General features: G+C 45.4%; 1 protein-coding gene across 1 annotated transcript in view; it reads left to right on the top strand.

The window, feature by feature from the left end:
* ERC2 (ELKS/RAB6-interacting/CAST family member 2) overlaps nucleotides 1-25,279 on the top strand; it is a 940,128-nt gene extending 914,849 nt beyond the window's left edge. Inside the window, exon 17 of the mRNA XM_061195441.1 lies at nucleotides 25,254-25,279. The gene's annotated coding sequence lies outside the window, so the exon portion shown is untranslated. The remainder of the gene's footprint in view (nucleotides 1-25,253) is intronic.
* Nucleotides 25,280-26,003: the final 724 nt, after the last annotated feature.

The raw sequence follows: 26,003 nt of genomic DNA, 5'->3' as shown, positions 1-26,003 counted from the left end.
TGCTGCCATAGTCCCAGCGTTGAGTCAGGTTCCTACAAGGGGTTCACTAAAATGTTTTGGAATAAAGGGAAAGGTGAATTGATTAAGTGAGAGAACCACACAAGTGAGGAAGGAGCCCCACACCACCATTATGTCCTTGAGGTGGGAGTGCAGCTTGAGACGGCCCTGCTGTCAGGCTGGGTTTGTTCCCAACTTCATCACTTAATACCCGTGTGACCCCAAGCACTGGTCTTGACCTGTTAGGTCCCTGATGTTCTCATCTCTCAAACTAGGATGAAAAGAGTAAGTACTTAAAAGGGACTTGGGGGGATTTGATGAGTTAATGTATGGAAACAGCTTTGGAAACCATACTTTGCGCCTGGTCTGTGCTAAGTATTGTCATTGTGATTACGCATTTGAGATATTAGAAAGGTTTGTTTGCTTTCTGTTTGAGGGCAGGGATGTGTCTTACGGAGTTCTGGGCCCCAGCACTAGCTCATGCCGAGCACATAATAGGAGCCCCTGTTGCTGGTGATGTTTGTGATGATAAAGAGAAAGTAATCATACTGTGTCGGTCCTTAGGTCAGAGGGAGAGACCTGTGCAGCCGGAGGGGCCCTGATCAAAGCATTGAAAAGTTGTGCAGCTTAACCCAGGTCACCCTATGTGTTAATGTCACAGGGTGTGTGACATTAACACACCCTATGTGTTAATGTCAATCCCTGTGGTCTTTCCATTCATGTGAGGGCGATTCCAAGTCACAGTTACTTTTAATGGCCCTCACTATCTTTATACCACAGAAAAGATCTGGAACACCAATGGAGGAGATGATGCGGCTCAAGCAGAGGTCTTGTATGACCCTGGCATCTTGGTATGAAGCAGCCTTGGATATGGAATATCAGCATGGAAAGGCTAAAACCTGGAGGACAGTCTCCCTGGGTTCTATTTGCCAGTCTTTTTACTACCATGATTAATGACTCTGAAATTTACAAGCCTCTTATTCCAACAATGAGAGGAGCCCCCCAGGTTTGCTTTGTGCCTTAAAACTCTTCCAATATGTTGAATCTGGAAGGAGAGAAGAGGCATCCTGTTGCTGCCAGTGGCGGTCCAGGGAAAGCCCAGCTTTCTAAGAATGGCAAGCAGGCAGGGGAAGCAGTTTTTATCACTGAGCTGGAGGCCTGAGCCTGACAGAGTTCCCATCAGCAGGTTGAAATCAGGGGGAGAGTTACCTCTTCTCCTGACTGGATCACGAATACGGTGATTTGTGCATGCAGTTATACGCCAAGCCACCCTTTATCATCTTTTTAAAGGGAACCGAGAATCTTTGGGGACCTCTCTGTGCTCTGACATTCTGCTAGCAGGAAGTCAAGAGTCATTATTATGAAGAATGGCAGCAAGGACGCAAAAGCACATCAGGGGCAGACAGTGGGCTGAGCAAACACACTTATGTTCAAGAGGCAAGGGAGGAGTGGCTTGTCATGTGGAAGGATTGGCTTCCTTTCTGGAGGAGCTACTCCCAGTGACTGCTTTCCAAGATGGGAAACTTTGTGCTTGCTTTGGCCGGGGTTCCTGCTTGCGACTCGAGGGTTGCATCAATTCATTCCAAATGGTGTTGGTAAGCGATGGGAGTCTTGCCTTCTAGAGAATTACTACTCCTTAAAGACATCCTCTCCAGTAAGCCCAGCCCAAGGAGTAGCAAGCCAAGGCCCGCAGGGTGGATTATTCACTTAATAATCAGGTCTTTCCTCTTGGTTTCCTCCATGGCTCCCCTCCCCTCAGCCTGTGCCTCTCTATCGAGGCAAAAAATCTAATCAAAGGAATGCAGGGGCAAAGGGACTTGAAAAAAATCAGAAGAGGGATCGATGCAGAAATGCAGCATAATGAGGTTCCCTGAGCCGACTTCAAAAGGTCAGTTGGGCTCTGGAGCCCCGTGTGATGACCTCACGATCAAACTATTCTTTCGTAGTCCTGTTAGAATCCAAATTGTGTTCATGTGTGAGCTGGAAAGGTGTTCTGGGGGGAGCAGAGCCCACCCCCACCTCCAACTGCTGCCTGCTGTAATTGGGTATCGTAACTCTTAACACTTGGATTTGATTTTCCAGGGAAGGCAAGCCAAGTTCCCGTGCATGGGTGCTCCATTGCCATCCATCCCTTCCATCTGATTTCCCTGCTCTTACAGCCCTAGCCTAATGTAGGGAGACACTGTGGCTTTTGATGCCAGTAATCTTGGAGATCTTTGCTCCTCAGCTGAAAACTGGGCTCTTCAAAGGAGGTGTTTTTAGCCTCCAATGACTGCAGGAGGATGAGCCAAGGGAGAGGTGGGACTGTTATTATTGTAGTTATTTCAGGAAGTGGCCATGCTGTTCTCCAGGCCCAGACACCAGGGACTGATCAAGATGGAGAGGACACACATCAGATACTTTGGCTCCACCCAGGACTACCCACAGACTACAGCCCAGAGCCAAATCCAGCCCCCCACCTACTTTTGTTTTATTGGCTCATAGCCACACCCATTCATTTACTTACTGTCTATGGCCGCCTTCAACGCCACAATTGCAGAACTGAGTAGTTGTGACAGAGACCATGAGATCTGCAGACTCTGAAATATTTATTGTGTGACCCTTTACTCTCTATCCAATCCTTGATCCACACAATGGTTTTCACAAACCCATAAATCCCTTATGTCCCAGAGTAAGTTATCCTGGGTTTGGGATCCAGTGAGATGGCAGAGGCAGCTCTGTGCAACAAGTGCAAGACGGCCACACCCACACTCATCCCTTGAGTCATTCATTCAAGGACCACTTGCCCTGAGATATTATCATCAATGTCACCATCTTCATAGTCCCTTCCCCTGAGGAACTCCCAGGCTATAGGCCACAACTACTGTGGAGAAAAGGATGCTTCTGGAAAATCATTGACTGTTGAACCAAGACAAATCCTTTGTTCTCATCTAGTCCAATGATCTAATTTTACAGATGAGGCAACTGAGGCTCAGTGAAGAGAAAGGTCTTCTTCCAGATCACATGATGAGTTAATAGCACAGTTGGAACCAGAACCTAGGTCTTCCAAGTCGGGGAACTTAGATCCTGATAGATGGCCAAATTAATTCTGCCGGGTCCTCTGAATTTGGTCAGTAACAACCAGTGCCCTTGGCACCATTTTGGGGAGCAAAAGTTGACTGTGGGACTCAGCAGTTTCTCCCTCTGAAGAACGTGTCCTTGGTTCCTTCTTAATTGCGGCTGATTGCGGCGGTTATTCACACGAATTGCACCTGTCACTCCTCTGCACAATGCCAGACCAGGGGTAAGGTGCGCTCCGTGTAAAAGGAGCCCGTCTTTTTCAGGGTGACTATAAATTAGATATGAATGTAGGTTTAGGATCCTGGCAGACACTCTCCCAGGGAATTCTTTATCTTATATGTATTTGTAGAGTAACCTTTGCAAAGGTTAAGCTACTCTTGGAACTGAAATACAACTTTGAAGTTTAAAAATTCCAGGATATTTTGGGAATATAATAATCGCAATTCTCTTTCCTCGACGACTTTCTCTACACCCCCCAGTGTTACTGTTGAAGGAGTCGAAACATGAACTGGACTCCAAAGGACCATCCAGGGGCTCATTGGAGAATTGACTTACCTTCATAGCAATATGTGAGGATGTCTTGGGGTCATAACGTGGGTCACCTAGAGTTTCCTCCACGTTTCAAGAATTAAATATTTGTGACTGATGTGGTTTGGCAGATAGGGAGCGAAAAAGCGAAAGAATCCAAAGGTAGAGTTGAAGGGTGACATGTATTGATAGTAAACAAGACAAGATCACAGTGACTCTGGCCTGGGATCTCCCACCCCCAGGAGCTCAACGCATAGAAACAAAGTCACGTCAGCATCAAAGATCAGCTCTGGCTTCTGCTTCATCCGACTCCCTGACTAGCTGTGCAACCTTGGACTTTGCCTCTCTGAGATTTACTTTCCTCATCTTTTTACTTAAGGCAGTGGTTCTCAACCGGGAGCAATCTCACCCCCACCCTCCAGGGGAAATTCGGCAGGGTCTGGAGACATTTTTGGTTGTCAGACTAGGGTGCAACGGGCATCTATGTGAGTAGAGGCCAGTGATGCTGCTAAACACCTTACAGTTTACAGGATAGTGCCCCGCCCCCCCCCAACAACAAAGAATTATCATACAAAGAAGCATTGGCCCAGAAAGTCACAAGTGCTGACACTGAGAAACCTCGACTTACAGGAAGGGACTAGACCTAGCTCATCATGTACCTGTACCAGACAGTACCATATCTAACGCATAATGGACATTTTTTGTTGTTGTTGTTAGTTATCTGCTTTTTCTATTTTTAAAAATTGTATTGGAGTGTAGTTGATTTACAACGTTGGGTTAGTTTCAGGCGTACAGCAAAGTGATTCAGTTATACATGTACATATATTCATTCTTTTTCAGATTTTTTTCTCATATTGGTTATTACAGAATACTGAGTAGAGTTCCCCGTGCTATACAGTAGGTCCTTGTTGGTTATCTATTTTATATATAGTAGTGTGTTTGTGTTCATCCCAAGCTCCTGATTTATCCCTCCCCTCCACGTTAACCCTTTGGTAGCCGTAAGAGTGTTTTTGATTTCTGTGAGTCTGTTTTTGTTTTGTAAATAAGTTCATTTGTATCATTTTTTAAAATTAGATTCCACATATGAGCGATATCATGATATTTGTCTTTGTCTGACTGACTTCACTTATTATGATAATCTCTAGGTCCATCCATGTTGCTGCAAATGGCATTATTTCATTGTATTTATGGCTAATATTCCATTGTATATATGTACCACATCGTCTTTATCCATTCCTCGGTCGTTAGACATTTAGGGTGCTTCCCTGTCTTCTATTGTAAATAGTGCTTCAGTGAACATTGGGGTGCATGTATCTTTTCGAATTATGGTTTTCTCCGGATATATGCCCAGGAGTGGGATTGCTGGGTCATATGCTAGTTCTATTTTTAGTTTTTAAGGAACCTCCATACTGTTCTCCATAGTGGTTATACCAATTTACATTCCCCACAACGGTGTAGGAAGGTTCCCTTTTCTCTACACCCTCTCCAGCATTTAGTGTTTGTAGGGGACACTTAAGAAATATCTGTTGAACAAATAAACATATGAAAATATACGAATGTATGAATGATTGAATATTATGCTTGCCTTATAAAGGTGCTAAAAATGTTTACCAAATATAGTATCTATGCAAAATTCCTGGCACACTGCCCAGCACATAGTAGGCACTCAGTAAATGGTAGCTCATGATGATGCTGATAACATTTTCCTGAATTTGCTTCATACTCATTTAAACTAAGAATTCACTTGTTTTCATCCTTTGCCAGGATAATAGGCAGTCTGTGCAGGCAGAAAGCCCAGTGAGGCTTTTACAAAGATTGGTTTACAAAAAATCTTTTTCATCTTGTGTTTTCCAGATAGGTAAGCCAAGGGCCACTTGGTTGTACCTTCATTTCCGCTCCCTCTGGCAGACTTTTCCTAGGCTGGGTTTTGTTTCTCTAAAATTAATGTTTCATTGCTTTGTTGTTCTGAAGGAACCTGTTGGTTAATATTAATGCATTTTTATCTTGGGCCATTTCCTTCCTTTTCTCTTTTCCAATCTGCCATCATATTTTGCTTCATCCTTTTGCAGAGCCCTTTCATATATATATCACATCCAAGCCTCAGAATAAGACTGGAGGGGTATCATCATCTCCATTGGACAGATGGGGAAACTGAGGCTCAGGAAATTAAATGATTGCTAATCAGTAGCTTCTGGTTCCTCCTTACTACTCCTCTCCTAGGATTTGTGAGAGATTTAGGGACTGAGGTCAGAGAAGCGGTGGTGACTTGCCCAAACACACACAGCAAGTGGTGTCCAGGCAGGTCTCCTAATGCTCCCATCTTATCCTTGTCAGCTCTGATTTCCCCCACCTACTCCTGAAGATTGGTTTGCAGTTGGATCTTTCATTCATTCATTTATTCAGGGAGGAGTCATCCAGTTCGCTGCGCTCTGTCCGAATGCGAAGGGAAAACTGGGCTTGGTTTTGTTCTGCCACTTATCACTAGAAAGCATTTGCTTGAGTTATTTTAACTAGTGTGAACTTCAGACTCTCTTATCAGGAGTAGAGATGACAACCCTTGACCTATGTCACAGGGTTGTCATGACAGCCAGTAATGATCAAGGCGATAGAAGGGGTTTGCAAACTGCGTTCTTATGAGGATTTCTCTACTCTCTCTTCCCTTCCTCCCACTCCCCCCTCCAAGTCTAGAACCGGCCAATATTTTTTTTTTTTTTTTTTTTAAATTTATTTATTTATTTATTTATTTATTTTTGGCTGTGTTGGGTCTTCGTTTCTGTGCGAGGGCTTTCTCTAGTTGCGGCGAGTGGGGGCCACTCTTCATCGCAGTGCGCAGGCCTCTCACTGTCGCGGCCTCTCTTGTTGCGGAGCACAGGCTCCAGACGCGCAGGCTCAGTAGTTGTGGCTCACGGGCCCAGTTGCTCCGCGGCATGTGGGATCTTCCCAGACCAGGGCTCAAGCCCGTGTCCCCTGCATTGGCAGGCAGATTCTCAACCACTGCGCCACCAGGGAAGCCCGAACCGGCCAATATTAACACTTCTGTTACACTGGCACATGACTGCATGAAGAAAAATAATGATAATTGAGATGGCTAATATTTATTGAGCCCTTATTACTGTCAGCTACTCCACTAAGCACTTATGATCTCATTTAATCCTCTCAACACTTCTATATTTTCAGTATCACCATCTCACAGATGAGGCAGTTGAAGCCCAGGGTTGCACAGCTAACCATAGGCCAGGCCAGGATTGAATTTAAGTTCCATTGGATTAAAAAGCCCATGGTCTTCATTTACTTACTTACTCATTTATTGAGAAACCCCTAGTGCCAGGCGCTGCCCTTGGCACTGCCCTTGGCACTGAGCGGCCCTGCAGATGCTTCCTGAACCCCCAGCCCCACCCAGTCAAAACCAGGGTGGCAAGGCATCTCCTCCCACACGAGGTGTGGGGACATGTGCGCTCCTGATGGCCAGCAGTCCCATCAGCTGTGTCAGCTGGCGTCTCTGGGAAGCGGATGACATTAGCGCTTCCAGCTGGGAACAGCTGATCAGCACAGAGGGAGGGCCCAGGAGCCTCAGAGGAGCCACATGAGGAAGTCCAGCCTGCCAGCAGTACAAGCACAGCGATTGTCTGCAGAGCGCCCCTGAAGATCCTGGCCCTGGGACCAGTCCCCTCGCGCCTCCTGAGCCACTGCCTGTCAGAGTGTACTGTTTGGGACTTTCACCCCTCCTGGCTCATCTTCAGGGGTTTCTTCAGGACAGGGTTACTTCATGGCCTGAAGACCACACGGATTGAAATCTCTGTAAAAACCTGTTGGGGCTTTCATAGTGCAAACACAACTGTTGCCTGTGGACAAATATTGACTTTTGGTGCTAACTCTCTCACGGATGGCCACCCTTGGGAGAGGCCCATCACAGGCCACCAAGTAGGTCAAAGGGGACCAGAGTCAAGGGTAGATGCTTCTTGGATCTCAGATGACCCTCTCCCATATGGACCCCAGCTGTCTCAGCACACAGGCAGCTTGGAGTTTTGACGCTGTTGGGAGCAGAACAGCAAGACTCCACCATGACCCCTGTGTTAGTTTGCTAGAGCTGCTGTGACAAAGTGCCATCGACTTGGTGGTTTAAAACAACAATTTTATTCTCTCAAGTTTCTGGAGTCCAGAAGTCCAAAATCAAGGTGTTGGCAGGGCCACACTCTCTTTGGAGGCTCTTCCTAGTTTCTGGTGGTGGCTGGTAATCCTTGGTGTTCCTTGACTTACAGATACCTCACTGTAATCTCTGCCTCCATTGTCACAGGCTCTTCTCCTTGTGTGTATTCCCTGTGTCTCTGTGTCCAAAGTTCCCTCTTCTTCGAAGGACACCAGTCATTGGATTAAGGCCCACCTTCATCCACTCTAACCTCATCTTAATTTGATGACATCTACAAAGACCCTATTTTCAAATAAAATCACATTCACAGGTACCAGGGATTAGAACTTAAACATCTCCTTTTAGGGGACACAGTTCAACCCATACCGCCACTCATGGGGTTGATTTTCCCTTAAGGAAGGGTACGTACCTCCTCCCCACAGCCTCACCAGTTGCCACCATCCAGCCTCCACGTTGCCTGAAGGGACCTTCCTAAATCACACATCTGGCCAGATCACTTCCCTGCCATGGTGCCCCATTGCCCCCGGGGAAGTGTCCAGTCTCCTGCACGGCTCGGCCTGGCTTTCCTCAATGCCTGTAACCACCGCTTCCCCATCTACATTCTGTGTTTGACTGTCCTTGGTGCTTGCAGTCCTCTGAGCAGGCCTTGGTCTGGCTCTACGTCAGGCCGTGCGCTTACATACGTTGCCCCGCTAGTCAGAACGGGCTGCCCTCTTCCTCTGGTTACTCCCACTTCTTACTCCTCACCTCTCAACCTGGAAGTCATCTCCTATGTGGGGGTCTTTGCTGACCCTCCCAGACACTGTATCAGGTGCCTCCCGGGCTCCCTCCCCACCCGTCCCCATTTGCTCACACATCACACTGTATTGCAATCGCCTCTTTACCCAGCTATGCCTCTGACTTAGCTGCCAGACTTTAAGATCAGGGTCTGTGTCTTACTCTCCATTGAACCCCCAGTCCTAGCTCATGGCTAGCAGAAATAAATGCTTCCTGAATTGAATAACCAATTGAAGGAATGAATAAGAAAGAAAGCAGAAAGCAAAAATAATCATAGTACCCCAGCCACATTCCTAATTTTGTGAAAATTAAAGGAGACTTTTTCACCTTTCTGCCAATGACTGCCTGACACCAGGTTTAACCTGTGACAAGTGCTCAGAGAACTGATGTTTCGGAGACCCTTACCATACCAGTGTTTGGTCAGAACTGAAGATAAACCAGGAGGACAGTTCCTAGGGCAGTCTTGATTTGTTGTTGGGAATATCTGGCGTCGGGTCACACTGAAGGTGACCGTAGTGCCTGTGGCCTTCTGCTGAGTTTTCAGCCCCATCTCCTTTCTCAACAAAGGTGGAAGGCAACAGAAAAAGTGGCTAAGTTGAGCTGATTTCTTCTGCTTTGGCACATGTGTGATGTAGCTCTTTTGCATGATTGAACATATCAGCCCGCTAAAGAATAAAAACTGTAATCCCCTCCCCCCTTTTTTTCATTGTGTTTAGCCAAAACAAACTGTGAAAGAATGTAAAGTATATCATTTTGTTGGCACCAGTTCACAAGTGAGTCAGCGAGCTCGCTCACATTTACCACGAAAATTGGATTCTAACCTCCCCAAAATTTATGACAACTGCTCCTTCTTGTGGCTTAAATGTTGACACGTAATTAATTGAGGATTTCTTCCCGAGGTTCCCTGTCCAGGTTTGTACCTGCCACAGAAATATCCTTGAGAGTTTATCTAACAGCCGGAGCCATGAAGAAACTCTACTGAAGCTTTATAAAGCGGCTGGGCTGTGCCAACAGGAAGAGCCCAAGGCGAAAGCGGAGGCTGCCAGTGTGGCTGGCTGCCGGAGGTGCTCCAGGTTGGAGGCATGGAATTTGCAGTTTGGGAGAAGCTTTGGGTTCCTTCTGCCCCTGTTCCTTCTGGGCCCCTCTGATGTGCTCCCTCTTTGCTCTGCCTGCTTCCTTTCATGAAATGACCAGGCCCTGGTCCAACCCGTGAATAACCTAGGCACGAACACCCTGGGCTGGTTCTTTCCACGCTCTGGATCAAGCTGGTCCTGATGCCCATCTCTCTCTACTGTGTATGGGCTAGTGTGGAGGGGAAGGTGACAGGAACTACTGGTAATTAACACCTATTACATGTCAGGCGCTGATCTAGGGGCTTTAGCAGCAAGCTCATTTTCTTTTATCTTCTCAACTACCTGGAGAGGTCAGAATGATTATCTTTGCTTTGTGGATGAAAAACTGAGGTTCAGAGAGGTTAAGTGATTTACCAGAGATCACTCAAACTAGGAAGAGGAAAAAGTGATAGGCAGTTCACGTGTGCAAAGCTTCTATTAGGCCCTGTCTCAGGGTAACCCTCTGAGGTGGACAGTCTCACCCCTCCCACTCACCCTTGGATGAGAGGCCGAGGGTCCATGAATGGAGTCACTTGAGCAGGTGCAGAAAGGTAAGCCGTGCCCGAGCTACTCAGCATGGCTGCCCCACAGTCCAGGGCTTGCTGCCCACCATGCTCAGATGCAGGCAGACCTGGGTCTGAGTCCCCTCTTCCCCACCACATTCCACATGCCTAGGAGTGAGGCACCCTTGACCGCACCTCGCTGGTTCCTAACAGCCTTGCTCCCGGAGGGTCTGGGCATCACTGGCCACTGACTTGGGAAAGAGAAGCAGTCGCTGAACAGAAGATATGCAACTGCTTCCGGTCTATGAGGAGTCCTTCTGGAAGCCCATCCCCAATGAAGGGTCCTGGTTTGGGACAGTCTGAAAAGGCACCCCAGGGCCACAGCCAAGAAGCTCACTGGGCGAAGGTAGGAAAGGCCAGGTCCTAGTCCCCCAGTGGACCCCTCTCACCTGTGTGACCGGGGGGCCAGCCCTTTCTCATTCCAACACCTATTCAAATTGAGCAACTGAGGGCTTCCCTGGTGGTGCAGCGGTTGAGAATCTGCCTGCCAATGCAGGGGACACGGGTTCGAGCCCTGGTCTGGGAGGATCCCACATGCCGCGGAGCAACTAGGCCCGTGCGCCACAATTACTGAGCCTGCGCGTCTGGAGCCTGTGCTCCGCAACAAGAGAGGCCGCGATAGTGAGAGGCCCGCACACTGTGATGAAGAGTGGCCACCGCTTGCCGCAACTAGAGAAAGCCCTCGCACAGAAACGAAGACCCAACACGGTCAAAAATAAATAAATTAATTAAAAAAAAAAAAATTGAGCAACTGAATTTCCCGTGTCCCAGTTCCACGTCCTGCTGGTGTTGTGACTTTGGGCAAGTTACTTAACCTCTCTGAGCCTCCGTTTTCTTAACTCTAACAGGAGAAGACTAATAGTGCCCAGTTCATGGGGTAACTGTGGAAGATTAAGTGGGTTGAGGTTTGTACGTCAGTGGTGCTCAGCAGGGAGTAGGGGGTGAGGTTGCCCTCCCAGGAGGCTTTGGCAATGTCTGGAGACATTTTTGATTGTCGTGAAGGGGAAGGGGAGGCGTGCTGCTGGCATCTAGCAGGTGGAGGCCAGGGCTGCTGCTAAACATTGTACAAAGCACAGGACAGCCCCCCACAACAAAGGGTTATCCACCCCAAATGTCAGCAGTGCCAAAGTTGAAAATCACTGCTGGAAAGCATTTAGGACTCTTCCGGGCATGTAGTAAGCATTCGATAAACATTTGTTATCATCCGTGGATTCACTTCTCCCTTTAATCCACTGAAATATTTATTGGGCACCCACTATGTGGTAGGCATATATGAAATACTGTGATGAGAAAGGTATACACAGTCTGTCCTCCTGAAGGCAGCTGAGGCTACATCAGGCGTTAATCAAATACTGACACAAACGCATGACTCCAGATTGTTCTGAAGCAGGGGCATGAGGGAGAGGCGTGGAGGGCTAAGGGAGAGCTGGACAGGGAGATTTGACCAGGAACAACAGTCAGGGAAGACCCTCCCCCCGAAGAAGTGGCATTTAAGCTGACACCTGAACAGGAGGTAGCCAGGTAAAGGGCGATGGTAGCCAGGTAAAAAGCTATCTATCTAAAATAGATAGCTAGTGGGAAGCAGCCGCATAGCACAGGGAGATCAGCTCGGTGCTTTGTGACCACCTAGAGGGGTGGGATAGGGAGGGTGGGAGGGAGGGAGATGCAAGAGGGAAGAGATATGGGAACATATGTATATGTATAACTGATTCACTTTGTTATAAAGCAGAAGCTAACACACCATTGTAAAGCAATTATACTTCAATAAAGATATTTAAAAAAAAAAAAAAAAGGGCGATGGAGAAAGTGCTCCAGGCAGGAGGAACTGCCCTGAAAAAGCCCTGAACGAGGACCCAGCTCTGTGCCCCCTCCTGCAGTACAGATCTGTACTCATAGATTGGCACTGCCAGTCAGGACTTTCCTGTGCTCTTGCTGGGGTTTGCGACATTCCATGGGGCCGAATCCTAAGGAAGTTCTCTGCCGCAAAGTCGAGGCCTCTGGTGTATCCTTGGGTCCCTTGGGGACTGCTGGAGAACTTTGGAGTCCTGCCATATTGGGCTTTGGAAGTGACTCCAAGGGACCCAGGACCAACTGGTGTCATGCGTCAGGACTTTGTCCTGTCCCAGCTCCTTGATCTCTGGCCCCGTTCTTCCCCAAGGCATTTCCTGGCCCTCCATCCTGGATGCCAGGTCTGTCTTGGAAGAGTTAAACATAGCCCCCACCTGCCAGGACCTTGGGATTTAACAGGGGAACTTCCAGCGAGTTCATGTATTATGAAAATGCGTTTTCCCCTCTTTAATCTTCAAAGTGACCAGTGACAAAAGCAGCGCTGGAATTCCCTCTCAGGGCACCTCCACATCTAAGTTGGAAACATTTGTGATAGCCAGAAGCCTCAGCAGATGCGAGAGTGGGTCCCCTTGAGGGGCCTATTGTTAACCCTCTTTCAATTTCACTCGGAGCCCCTCAGTCCCAGTGCCGATTACAGAGTTGACTTACATCCCTGAGCAGGAGCTGGAGATGGAAGACCTAGGGCTGCAGCCACTGGCCTTGTGCTCTGTGCAGACCTACAAGGGCAGACTTTGACATGGAATTTAAATGTAAATTCAAACTAGAGAGCATGTCTGCTGTTTAGCACTGTGCAAATGTGACTGGCCTTAGATTCCCTCTGAAGTAACCTCTGCTTGTCCCTAACTTTTCATTCTTTGGAGCGAATGTCATTTTTTCTTTGTAAGGTGGTCCACTGGGCAATGAGTTTCCCGAGCAAACTACACAAGTATGTGTTTGCGGAGATGGATTGTGATTTTGGAGGCATCTTGTTCTGTGAGTATTTCTTAAAACCTACACAGCGTAAAACACATAGTAGGTACTTAGTTTGGATCTATCATTATAGAACGTGTACTTGGACTTGAGGACCATGTTTTGTTGCCCACGCTCACCCACACATCTAGCAGAAGATCAGTGGTACTGTAGACACTCCAAAAGTCTTGTTCTCTAGCATTCTGGCCAGTTCTCCTGCTGACCAAGCAGCAGTACCAACATGAAGAGATACTAATGATGTCTTGTGTGGAAACCAGAATGGCAGCTATGAGGCCCATGGCCTGACCCAGATGTCCCAGGAAGGTGCCATTTTGTTTATACTGTGGTAAAAATTCCTTTCTGACAAAGCAGCTTTCGGTTAAATAGAAATCTCATGAATGAGAAGTCAAGTCCACCAGTGTCAATGGATTTCATGTCAAGGTTTCCCCAGGCCTTTTAAGGTTACCTATGAGAGGATAAGGGCAGCAAGGCAAGATTCCATGTGTGGGGATAGAGAAATAGGAGTAACTCGACAGCAGACATCCTGGCTATCACTGGGGGAAGCTCTAATTTGGAGCAAGTCAAGCCTTGGAGTCATACTTTGCTGGTAAAGGCAGACCCCCCCCCCCCCGGCTCAGTAATCCTTTTAGCATCCCACTTCTTCAAAGGCAACTTGGACCCCAAATCCCTCATGCAGCCAGAAGACATGTGAATATCCCATCAGTTGCATAGAGGCAATAGATTGGAATCCTCCAGATAGTTCACTCAATCTCAGAATGATAAATGATCAATCATTGCATTCCTCCTAAATGAAATTAAGATGTTAAGATATATTGCTTGGGGCTTCTGCATGGGATTTTACAGTTGAATTTCCAACAGAAGATATGTTTCTTTGGAATTGCTGGGAAAGGGAGACATTCTGGATCTATGTTAAAGCAAAACCTCTGACAGTGGAGAAGAATGCTTCAGACATGTTAATTTTTTTCATATTTAAAAGTGATTAATCATCTCAAATACCACGAAGCTGGAAGGCCATAATGCAGACTCTTAGAGGGGAAGGAAGATGCATGTGCCATGATACTCTGAAGTGGAGGTTTTTGAAGGAGGCTGTAGGTGAGCTCGTGTTGACAGACAAAAAGCGCTGAGTAAAAATCCATTTAAAAGGACAGAGAGTCTGGACAAAACCCTAGGAATACATAGAAGTCCACAGACTTACTTTTCAGTTAGCACAGAGCGAAAGGAGAAGGGGGAGGAGGAGGAGAAGGGGGAGGAGGAGGAGAAGGGGGAAGAGGAAGAGGAACAGGAAGAAGAAGAAGTTGTCTTGGAAGAAGCCATTCTCTTCCAGTTGGCATATGTACACCAACATAGACATTACTTCCTTGGAAAGTCTTTCCAACTCTCTTGGCAGATCAGGTCAGGGTCCCCATTTGTTCCTATAAATTGGGGATTTGATGTCCTAGTGTGTGTGATTGCCCCATGGCCCCACCACCTCCTAGCTGTGTGACTTTGAGTATGTGTCTTTACCTCTCTGTGCCTCTTTCTGGAGCAGTATAATAAGTTAATCATAGCAACTTCTTCAGAGTTTAAGGACTGGATGCCACATGTCAAAAGTGCTGTGCTCAGAGAATGTTGACAGGTCATTCTTCCTCCTTGGTACTTACTACAATTTTAATTAATTAATCACATGTTCAGTTTAATTATTTGTTGAATGTGATGTCTGACAGGCTCACTAGATGTGTGTTCCATGAAGTCAGAGCTAGCGTCTATCTTGTTCAGCCGTATGTCTCCAGTACTTAGGGTGGTTCTTGGTAGATGCGTTCACAATTGTGAGGGAGAGAGGGAAGGGAAGGAGGGAGAGAGGGAGGGAGGGAGGGAAGGAAGGAAGGAAGGAAGGAAGGATTCTCATGCTTTTCGTAAACATAGCTTAGAGACAATACAAAATGCAAACTGAATTTGCCTTTGCATCACATTTAATAACCTATTTCACTTTCAACTCTATGGACTAAAGTGAGGGAGCTTTTTACCTATACCTTGATGTGCAGGGGGTGTGGATCAGGGCTCAGTGGGCTCAGAGACGCTGAATATCTCTGAAAGGCCTGACTTCACTCAGCTGGTTGCTGGCTTGTGTTTACACGTTGCCCTCCCCACCTACAAAAGAAGTCTCCCCCTCCCTCAAGAAGGCTAGTTCCTTTTGTTGCAGGAAACTCTGATTTGGTGTTGCTTAGAAAACACAAAAAAGTTTGAAGCAAGTTGAAATTAAAGTACAGTTAGTCAAATGCAAGCTCCATTTAGCCCCCATCTGCCAAAAATAAATAGTTTTTAAAATGATTTTCAGAATCACCGACAGTGCTGTTTATGGCAGTGGGGTTGCCGGCCTTCAGCGGCCATCATTGCCGGCGTGCAACCAGCATTCAGAAATGAAACAAAACCACATTGAACTTGCTGCATTAGCTGTTGCCACTTTGGAATGCCGATGGGCTTGGTGACCATAACCAACCCAGGCCAGAGTGTGTCACCAGCCAAAAGGACCAACCTCTTCTGCTGTTTGTGCTTTGCCCAACTCGTCGCAAGTTTAATTCTTTGCAGCTTCCTTTTCCTGCTGTTTTGGCCTCTCTCTCCCTGACGGTGTGTTAAAGAGCATAGCAGCCCGCCCGGCCTCATCCAGCAAGGCCATGGGGGCCCTGGTAAGAGGTCAGCAGACGTAGGCACCTTTCTCTCAGGTCTGATGACACATTAGATTAGGGCTCCAGAAGGTGTGCTTGATTGTCCTTCCCCCTCTACCTTCAGCCCTCGTTAGCTGGTTACTTCTAAAATTCCTCTGGAACTTGCCCAAGCTGAAGGAGATGCAAAGAGCCTCTTCATTCACCACTCCTCTGGAGAAGTGGAGTCTTCCTGCCCCTCTTCCCATATGAAAGCTTGCTGTGTAGTGTTTGCACCTTGATCGTGGTTACTTTGCAACACACCCAGGCCTTCAGCCCTTCCTGAGAAACGAGGTCAATTGTCCCTGTTTCCGGGCAGCTGAATGGAGCACTGGATTGCAGAACCTTGGTGGTGAAGAGGTTAAATTGCTCACCCGGCTGGATCTGTTTTCCTGCCCACACTTGCTCCTGGCCTCAGGCGGTGCCTGCTGTTTGGGGAGGGGGAAAGGGAGGTCTCGCCTGGACCCAGGTGGCCGACAGGCCAACCTTGTTATTAAGAAACAGGGATCGCAAAACCTTGATCTTCAAAAGAGACCCCTAATTAGTCGCCAGCCCCAAGAGTAAATGGCATTCCACCTCAGTGAGGCAAGGCGGGAAGGGCGCCTTCAAATCCTGGGGACTAATTGCCATTATTGGCTCTATGAAGATCCTGTTGTAAACACTTGTCATCCGAGCCACTTCTGGTCGGCCAACTTGAGATATCAAATGGTTCCTTCATGTTTCAAATTCTCCGAAATGCCTTGTCGGCTCCTTTCTCTAGGAGGGCCGTCTCGTTCCCGCACCTCCCTCTTGCTCTGACGAGCTTTCCCAAGATCATCCTAAAGCTGAATCCTTGTCCGTAAGGGACTTGAAAACATGTTTTACTTTATTCTCGTTAGAATTTGAATGCAGTCTCAAAAATAAACTTTAATTGCAAGCAGAAGAGATTTATCATGACTCGAATGGGGCATAAGCTTCCGGCCCCTCAAGTGCACAGACCTCTTCCCAGGCCCTGGGAGAGGCCTTAACGGTGTGTTCTCGTGGCCGTATAGTTTTGTCCAGTTTGAAACCGTCATCTATCTGCCAATCGTTTTCTAAAAGAGGGCCCACCGAATGGTATAAAACCACGATGTGCTCTGTAATACTTGGTGTGTTTCTTACCTTTTATATCATGCATTCTGGTTGCTCCTGGGAGATAGGTATTTTCTCCCTGTTCTTAGACGTTTTGCTTCTTGGCCCTGTTTGGCCTTTGTGACAGGAAGGGCAAACTCTTTAGGTCACACACAGGATGCCAGGTTTTGTCTAAGTTTACTCTTGAATTAGGGGACTATTTCAAGACTCTGAGTCTGTCCCCTTCAAGGGCAGCCTGGATAACGCCAAACTCAGATGGCAAAAGAGACCAACCTAGAGAGAGGTTTGGGGGCCATGGGGATTTGGGATTGTGGCTTCCTGGACTACTGGAATTCTATCATCCAGATGCTCTCACGGCAGTAAGTATGTGAGAGTGAGAGAGAGAGGGAGGAAGAAAGCAGTGAATACTTTCTGAATATTTTTGTGAAGCATGAGTTTCCTATTCACCTTTAAGATTGGCTTTTAGCAAACATCTAGGGGCCCTGAGATGGCATATTCCATACATACATCCACAGCAGGGTATGTGGCAGGGCCAAATGTCATATAATGTCAAATAGACCCTTTCCTCAAAAGCTGAGCTTCAGAACCGTTTCTTGAAGGAGATAAGGAGTCATCACTACTCAGCAATAATTCCTTTGTGTGAACAGTGCAGGGTGGGACAGGAAGGTGGAAGTTCTACACACCAGGCTTAGAATATTTGCTCATAGGATTCCATTGTTTCCATGATGAAAGCCAATGGTTTTCCCTCTACAGGTAACCTAATAACCTCAGACAGCTGTGAGGACACAGGGGTACTGACCCTCCCTGAGTGGGGTTCCCACGATGACACGGGCATTTTCCCCCCTCTCCGGGTGGGCGGGGGGAGGCGGGCATTCTGTTTGTTGAATCAGCCTTCATCTCCAATGTCACAGCCAGCTCCCGGAAAAGATTCCCAAAGCATGATTTGAACCTATATGTTTCACTGATTTGAGATGCTAGAAATTGTATGCCAAACTTCTGGTTATTTTAACCAGTTCGGAAAAGAAAGATTAACATGGGTTTTGACAACAAACAAAACCAGTTTTTGTTCTATCAGTTATGTTTAAAAGATTCCAATTTGAAACTAAACACAATGTGTGGTTATTCTGTCAGCGATTTATACAGCCACCAGGGCGCCACAGCTACACACTGCATACATCATTGTATTTTTAAAATGTACTTAATGAACTTTTTTTTCTTTTCTAGTAACTACTTCATTGCCTTAAATGAATGCATTCCAATAGAATTTGTAACAAATGACCACTTTGTGTTTGCATTAATGCCAAACACGTTTAACAAATTTTTAACAAGGAACCCTGGCAAAATGCCAAACTCCTAGAGGGACACTGAAGGAATGCTATAAATTTAAACTAGATTTTACCTTTTCACTTAGCTCAGCAAGTGTCTTAGGTGTCTTGCTATCTCAGGATTGTGGCATTTCTATTTTATGTCAGATAACTTGTACATTTTCATTATTTTTATAACTTAGCTTGTACCTATTTCCACAGGACTTTTATATCTATGCTGCTGTGTCTGCAATAATATGATGGCAGCTTAGAAATAGATCTTTATTTTTGCAAAATTGTTCGTATATGTTATGGGTTGGTAGATGCATGTATGCATATACATATCTTACCAAAATATCTTATAATATGTAATTATCTTACATATTTTACAATGCTTATACAATCATCCAGTTAAATACAGAAACAATTGATTAGACCAATGGTTCTCAAATGGGGGCAATTTTGCTCCCCCCCCCCCACCAAGGGGAACTTGACAATATTTGGAGACATTTTTTATTGTCATCATTGGGAGAGGGAGTGATGCTACTGGCATCTAATGGACAGCGGCCAGGGATGCTGCTAAACATCCTATAATGCACAGGACAGTCCTCACAACAAAGAATTATCCAGCCTCAAATGTCCATGGTACCAAGATCAAGAAATTGTGGAGTAGAGTGGCAAAGGCCTTTAGCTTGTAGGCAATCTCTCAGGTTAAAGAAGGTATTATCTTAAGGAAAAAAATGACAACTAAAAGCACATTTCTACTCAACCAGTATTTTTAAAATTACGTAGCATACCTAACGCTGATGTTGAGTGGCAGATTTCTGACTTTTACTTCTGCTGCCATCTGCCCGTTGAGAAGAAAAGAGAAAAGAGTGCCCATGGTAGCTGAGCCTAAAGTGTCGTCTGAGGCAGTGCTGGGGACAGCTGGTGGCCCGAGTGTGGCCCATGCTCAAGCCAGCCGACACAGACCAGGAGCTGCTCTGGAGAAGGCCACCCAGGGCAGTGGGAATGGTCTCCAAGGCAGGGAGGGCTAGGGGCAGGCAGGGTGTTGCATGGCCACGAGAAGATAGTTTTAGGTGTTTCGTGGGGAAGCACTTTCATTTTAATAGCTATGCAATTATTATAAGGTATATTAGATAAATACTCCACTATGGTATTAAAATAAATCTTTCTTTAAAAGGAAATTGGTTTTTAGAAAAGATTTTTAAAGAAAAATATCGATCCACTGTGGCAGGTGTTGTAGAAAGGTTACAAAAACTGGGACAGTAGAACACAAAGGACCGAGGTTTAGGAAGCCCTGGCCGTATGGTAAAGAGAATATGCTCTGGAGTCGAGAAGACATGGTTTCAAATCAGCCCCAGGAAGATGGGAATTTGACCAAAAGCATTCATTTCCCTTAAGCTTCAGTTTCCTCACCTGTTAAGGGGCTGTCAACCAGGTCAGTATCATAGGGCTGTCAAACTTGTTGGAGATAATTCACTCAAAAGCCCAGAGCACCCAGCGTGGCAGACAGCATGCACAAAATGTTAGCTACGAGTAATTCTGACCACAATAATAATGGCAAAAATAAATTCTCAGGAGGCACAGCAGTATATGTTGCCGTCTTGCTGTACACATCTGAATCCATCAAAATCCCTTCATTTAAAACCTTGCGGCTGACTTGCACCCCAGGGCACAGAAAGCAAAGGTGAAGATGAAATCCGGAGACTCTCAGGGCCCCTCCCACCCAGCAGGCTCTACAGCAGTTTGAATTCTGAGCTGAGAGGCCTTGCTGGGTCCACCCGCAGCCCCAGCCTCAGCCCTTTGGGCTCTGAAGTGTTACATTTTATTGCCCTGTGGAGCTGTAGGAGGCCACTCGCAAGGTAACATGTTGCTCTCCACTCATATTTTTGAATTATGGCTTCAAGGTGGTTGCTCCTATCAAGAAAATTAAATGATTTAACATAATTTGTTGTCACTTTGATCACAACAATAATAAATAAATCTTCATGAGGAAAACGAGAAACCTATTCCACCCCATTTTAAAAGATGTTAAGTAATAACACAGATGTAGTTATAGATTTTTTTTTTTTTTTTTTTTTGAGCAGCAATGACTCTACTGGGTTTTCCTGCGAGCAGAGTCGCTTAGTGGAGTTGTTCTACAGGATGCCCGCTGCCCCCAGAGCCAACAGGTCTTCTCTTCAGACTGTTGTTAATTAGCCTATCAGGGGCTTGCTTTGACGTGGGCACCATGTGCAGTGTCAGGGGCATCCGAAGCTGCTGTGAATGGTTGTCTGTTTTTGTACCTGGGGGCACACTGCACACATTTGGAAAGCACATGGAGCGTAATGGACATTAACCCAGATGTCAAAAATAGCCTGCGTTTTACTACTGTTATTAAACAGTTTCCCCTTTAACCCCTCCGTATTTACCAAAGACCCCTTTCTCCCAGCCTGTTTCTGCAAATCACTACTGAAAGGGCAGGAGAAGAAAGCCATAATCCGGCAGGTGTCTTTATTCCAAAGAAAAACAGTCTGAAGGAATATTTGTGAGACACCACACGTTTATAGCCTGCTCTCCTGGGGGTGCTTGTCCTGGGGCAGAATCTGACTGCTGCACTCAGCTCGCCTGCACACCCCACCCCCGACCCCTGCACACCAACTGCAGGATTTCCCTTTGAAAAAACCGAGTCAAGAGCATTGATCGCATCCAGTACTGATTTTTTTCACAATGGAAATAGCTTTCAATTCTGCTGTGACACTAGTTACACATTCTCTGGTTTGAAAAAATCCAAAAAGTGCAACCAAAAAAAAAAAAAAAATTTGAAAGAAGAAAATTTTAAAACACCACCCAGAGATAATTATTAACAATATTCTGGCATATGCATTTGCAAGTGTTTATGTTGAGGCAAAAATGAGATTGAACTATACATATGGAATTGTCATCTGCTTTTTTCACTGAAAAATTATGGACATCTTTCCATATTAAAAAATAGGTAAAAATTGTCGTGTAGTCAATAAATCTTAAGCATGCCTGTCACAGATCCCTATTAATTTCCTTCCAGGCACAAAGTTTTAAACTCCTCATTCTCTTATTTATTTATTTATCTATGTGTTGTCTGTCTCACTCTTGAAAATACTGGCTCCATGGGGGCATAGAATTTGTCTGTCATTTTTACTATCGTATTCTTGGCACCAAGCACACTGCCTGGCACAGAAAGGAGCCATATTAGTTTTCTATACTGCATAACAAATTACCACAAACTCAGTGGCTTAAAACAACATCCATTTATTATCTCACAGTTCTGTAGGTCGGAAGACCATTCAGGCTCCACTGGGTTCTCTTCTTTGTCTTATAAGGCCAAAGTCAAGGTGTGGGCCAGGCTGGATTTAACCTGGAGGCTCTGGGGAAGCACCCACCTCTGAGCTCATTCAGGTTGTGGCAGAATTTAGTTCCTTGTGGTTGTAGGACAGAGGTCCCCATTTCCTTGTTGGCTGTTAGTTGTGGGCTACTCTTGGATCCCTCAAGATACTCTCAGGTCCTTGCCCTGTGGCTCCCTCTATCTCAGCACAGCAAATCCCTCTTGTATTTCAGATTTCTCTGACTTTCTCTTCTGCTACCAGCAAGAGAAAAGTCTCTGCTATTAAAGAGCTCCCATGATTAAATTAGGTCCACTCATTCTCTCTTTTGATTAATTTAAAGCCAACTGATTAGTAACCTTAATTATATCTATGAGGTAACATAATCATGTTGTGAGATGTTCACAGATGCCAGGGATTACAGCAGGAAATCTTTGGGGTGGGGAGGACTTTAGGATTCTGCCTACTCTAGGTGCTCTCTAATATCTATGGAAAGGGTGAGTGAATCAACTTATTCCATGAAGTGTACATGGCACAGGGGATGCTAAGTGAGAAAGACCAGCATGACCCCTGCCCTCATAGAGCTTGTAGCCTAGACCAATGTTGTTCATTAGAAATATATTGCAAACCACATCTGTAGTTTTGAGTTTTCTAGTAGCCACACTGAAAAGAGTAATAAGAAACAGGTGAAATTAATTCTAATAATATATTTAATTTTATCCAGTATATCCAAAATATCATTTTTAACATGAAGTCAATAGAAAAAAAACTAAATTCACACTAAATCTTTAAAATCCGGTGCACATTTTACACTTACAGCACATCTCAAGTTGGACTAGCCACATTTCAAGTGCTGAGTAGACACATTTGTTCAGCGGCTACCATATTGGACAGTAAAAGTCTAGACAACTCATGAAAGGGGACAGTGCAGTATGTGTGAGACTTCTTGTGCCACATCCCACACTTAGGAGGGTCAGGGAAGACCTCCAGGGAAGAAGAGACATCTAAACTGAGACGGAAGAATAAGTACGAATCGGTCAGGTCAAGGGTTAGTGTGAATGGATGTCAGACAGAAAGACAAGTCTGTGCAATGAGGGGGAAGGCAGGCTTTAGGACTGCAGAAGCAAGTACAGCGTAGGGGGAACATGAAGCGTGGAGCTGGAGAGAGAGAGAAAGAGGCCAGCATGGCCTGGAGTCCGTCCTCCACCCTGACGGCGATGGGATTATAAATGAAGGCTGTAAACAGGGAGTGCAAGATGAAGTAGATGTTGTTGTTGAAATAGCACTGTTGGCTGCACCGGTGACAATGTAGAGTGGGTGCTGGAAGAGAGGACGCATGGCGACAGGTTGGGGCTGCTGTGACCATCCAGGGCAGGGAGGACCGGCCAGAGATTATCTCACGGTGGGTGGCTGCCCAGATTGCTTCCTTGCTGGAAGCCAGGGTTGCTTTTTAAACATTTTTTTAAAGTGTATGCTTATTTGCCCCTCAACAAGGGATCATTTGCATTTGCAACTGCTGGCAGTGTCATCTGAGTTTTTTCCCCTCAAATCCATTAGGCCTCCTGGTGAATGGACTGTCCAGTGGAAGGAATGGCGACACTTTTTGAGAGTTCTCTTTTCCACAGCGCAAACCTTACCCCAAAGCAGTGTGTTGCGGTCGTGAGGCACTGTATTCTGCCTTGTGACCTGTTACCCAGCTGGAAATCTTTCTCTCAACTGAATAAATGATTGTTCTTTGCTACTTTATCTTGGAAAAACATCAAGGACGTCGGACATTCGCTGTAATTATTTTTCACTCATTTCCCCATCTGTAAAATACGACCGGTGCATTTTAGTACTACTTTGGGTTTCTCTTTACCTTTTAATCATGTGGCCTTTTAATATATTGGTCAGCCCCTTAAAAGGATGATTAAGAAATGCTTAATGCACAAAAGAATTAGAGCTATGCACAGCTCATGAAGCAGAAAGCGTGCTCTGACTTACAATTTTCATACAAAGTTTGCAGAGATTTTATGTGCCAGAATGAGTAATATGATCTGCTCTAGGAACTCCCTAGCTTTCTGGCTCTGCAAAAGTCATTTTTTTGCCCCGATTCAAGTTTCTTAACCAGAGGGGTTACACCAAACTCCTCAGAGTATGAATTAGCACAGTTCATCCAAGCCACATATTTCATTTGCACTGCTTAATAAGGGCTCGAAATAACTGCCTACCTGTGCAGACAGTGGGATCTTTGGTTGGCTCATTAGTCAGTGTGACTTGAGAAATGCTGTGTATCGACCACCAAATCAGACAGCTCAGACTATATATAAAAAGTGGCTCACATGTGTGTGAGTGTGTGTGTTTGATCTTTTCCCTCCCCGCCATATTCCCCAGGTAGCTGCACTATTGCCGTGTGCCCGGAAACTCCCAAAGTATTCGGAGACCATATGTGAATGATAATGATGCAGGCGCACAAAGTCCAGCATCAGTAGGGAAGAAAGGCATCATTTGAAGGCTCGATGTGGGATGGTCCTCTCTTCTCACCCATTTTACTGTTTCTTCCCAGGCTGCAGTTGTATTCCACACCCAGGGACCCTTATGGGGACAGTGAGAAAACTCGGGGTGCTTCTGGATACCTCTTCCCCAGGGCGTGAAGTATGCAAATGGATGACTGTTGCATTTATGTTTAGGGCTAAACATATACACACACGTCATGGGATGTGGGGATGGCAGCCAACTTTGTTTCATTCTGCTCTGCTTAAGGAGATATCAATATTCTTTTTTAAGTTATGCTTTTATTGTGCTAAAATATACATTAAAATTCTACCATTTTAACCAATTTAAGTCTACAATTCAGTGGCATTAAATACATACACGGCATTGTACAACCAACACTATTATCCATTTCCAGAACTTATTCATTACTGCAAACAGAAACTCTGTACCCATTAAAAGATAGCTCTTCATTCCCGCCTTCCCTTTGAGCCCCTGTAACCTCTAATTTGTTTTCTGCATCTTTGAATTTGTCTATTGTAGATGTTTCATGTAAGTGGAATCGTACAGTATTTGTCCTTTGGTGACTGGTTTATTTCACTTAGCATGATGTCCTCAAGGTTCATCCATGTTGTAGCATGAATCAGAACTTTATTTCTTTTTAGGGCTGGATAATATTCTGTTGTGTGTATATACCACCTTTTGTTTCTCCATTCATCTGTTGCTGGATACTTGGGATTTGTTTCTCCCTTTTGGTTATTGTTGGTAATGCTGCTGTGAGCAATTGTGTACAAGTAGTCTTTTTGAGTCCCTGTTTTCCATTCTTCCAGATATATACCTAGGAGTGAAATTTCCAGTATTCTTTTAAATCGTTGCTCTTAGATGGTTTGTAAGTGAATGTTAAGTTTTCTGGTGTCCTGACCATCTTCAACTCGCTAATATCTATAAAGTCAAGTTTAAAAATAATTTAAAAACCATACTCATTGTAGAAAACCCGTGGAGAGAAAAAAATTCACAATCTGATCACATAGAAATAATCACTACAACAGTTTTGGCTTATTTCCTTTCAATTTCTTTTTGCATATCAAGAGTCATCTATACCAGTATGTGAAATATTTTGCAAGAGGCCTCTTCTCAGATGTGTTTGCAGGACATAATGTAACTTTCTGCTCACTTCGTCACTCCATGCTTCCTCCGCATCACCGCCCTCCCAATCCCAATCAACCCCAATCAAAGAGAGTGGTGGGGTGGGGGCAGGGGTGGGAGTTGGGGGAGTGTCTGCCAGGATTATCTCCGATATCACTGCCAGTTCCTCTCCCTGCTAAACTCTGTGCTTTCTTGTTGCAGCTATCAGAAGGGCTGACTAAAGGGGAAGTGCAGCTCTGCAGCAATATTCTGATAATCTATTGCAGTGCAGCTCACATCATTGGCCATCACCACCCGGGAACGCTCATCAGGACTGAAGAGGAGTTTTCACTTTCATTACTGAGCACAATTCTGTTCAACTTGGTATTTCCTTCATCATCTCATGTCCTTTCTCATGGATTCAGACATGTTGGAAAGGAGAATGCGGAGGAGGAAAACATGGCAGGTCCTCCATTTTTTTGGTCGGGATTCGGGCATTTAAAATGTGTTCATCTCCTCTGAATGTCATTATTTGATAACATTTTACTTATGTTACTTAAATATCACTGGATAAATTTGAACTCCATGGGATTTTAACTGTGGATTCAGCTTCTGTTGGACAGCTAGCTTCATCTCCCGTTTTTCTTCTGGTTCAGTCTAAGTGGTCATACCTAATGCATTAGATTATCAAAAAGTGTAAATTCTGTGAGTGAGTGGTGTTGGCAGTGTTTGTATACCAAGATGCATGGAGTGTTTGACAAAGAAACCAAAACACCAAAAATGGTGGGCCTTTACCCTCCTCTATTTCTTTAATCTGCTGTTTGAAGAACCACATTTTGATGGTGGAACCAGTAGTTACCTCTGGGCCAGGTTGGAAATGAAATCAATTTTTTAAACCACTAGTACTTGCCAAGAAATCGCCTTATGAGAACATGGTGTGTGTCTCTGACAATGCATGGCACATCTAAATTG

Source organism: Eubalaena glacialis, chromosome 7 (assembly GCF_028564815.1).
Source record: "Eubalaena glacialis isolate mEubGla1 chromosome 7, mEubGla1.1.hap2.+ XY, whole genome shotgun sequence".
Classification (NCBI taxonomy): domain Eukaryota; kingdom Metazoa; phylum Chordata; class Mammalia; order Artiodactyla; family Balaenidae; genus Eubalaena; species Eubalaena glacialis.
This window is presented reverse-complemented; position numbering and strand designations above follow the sequence as displayed.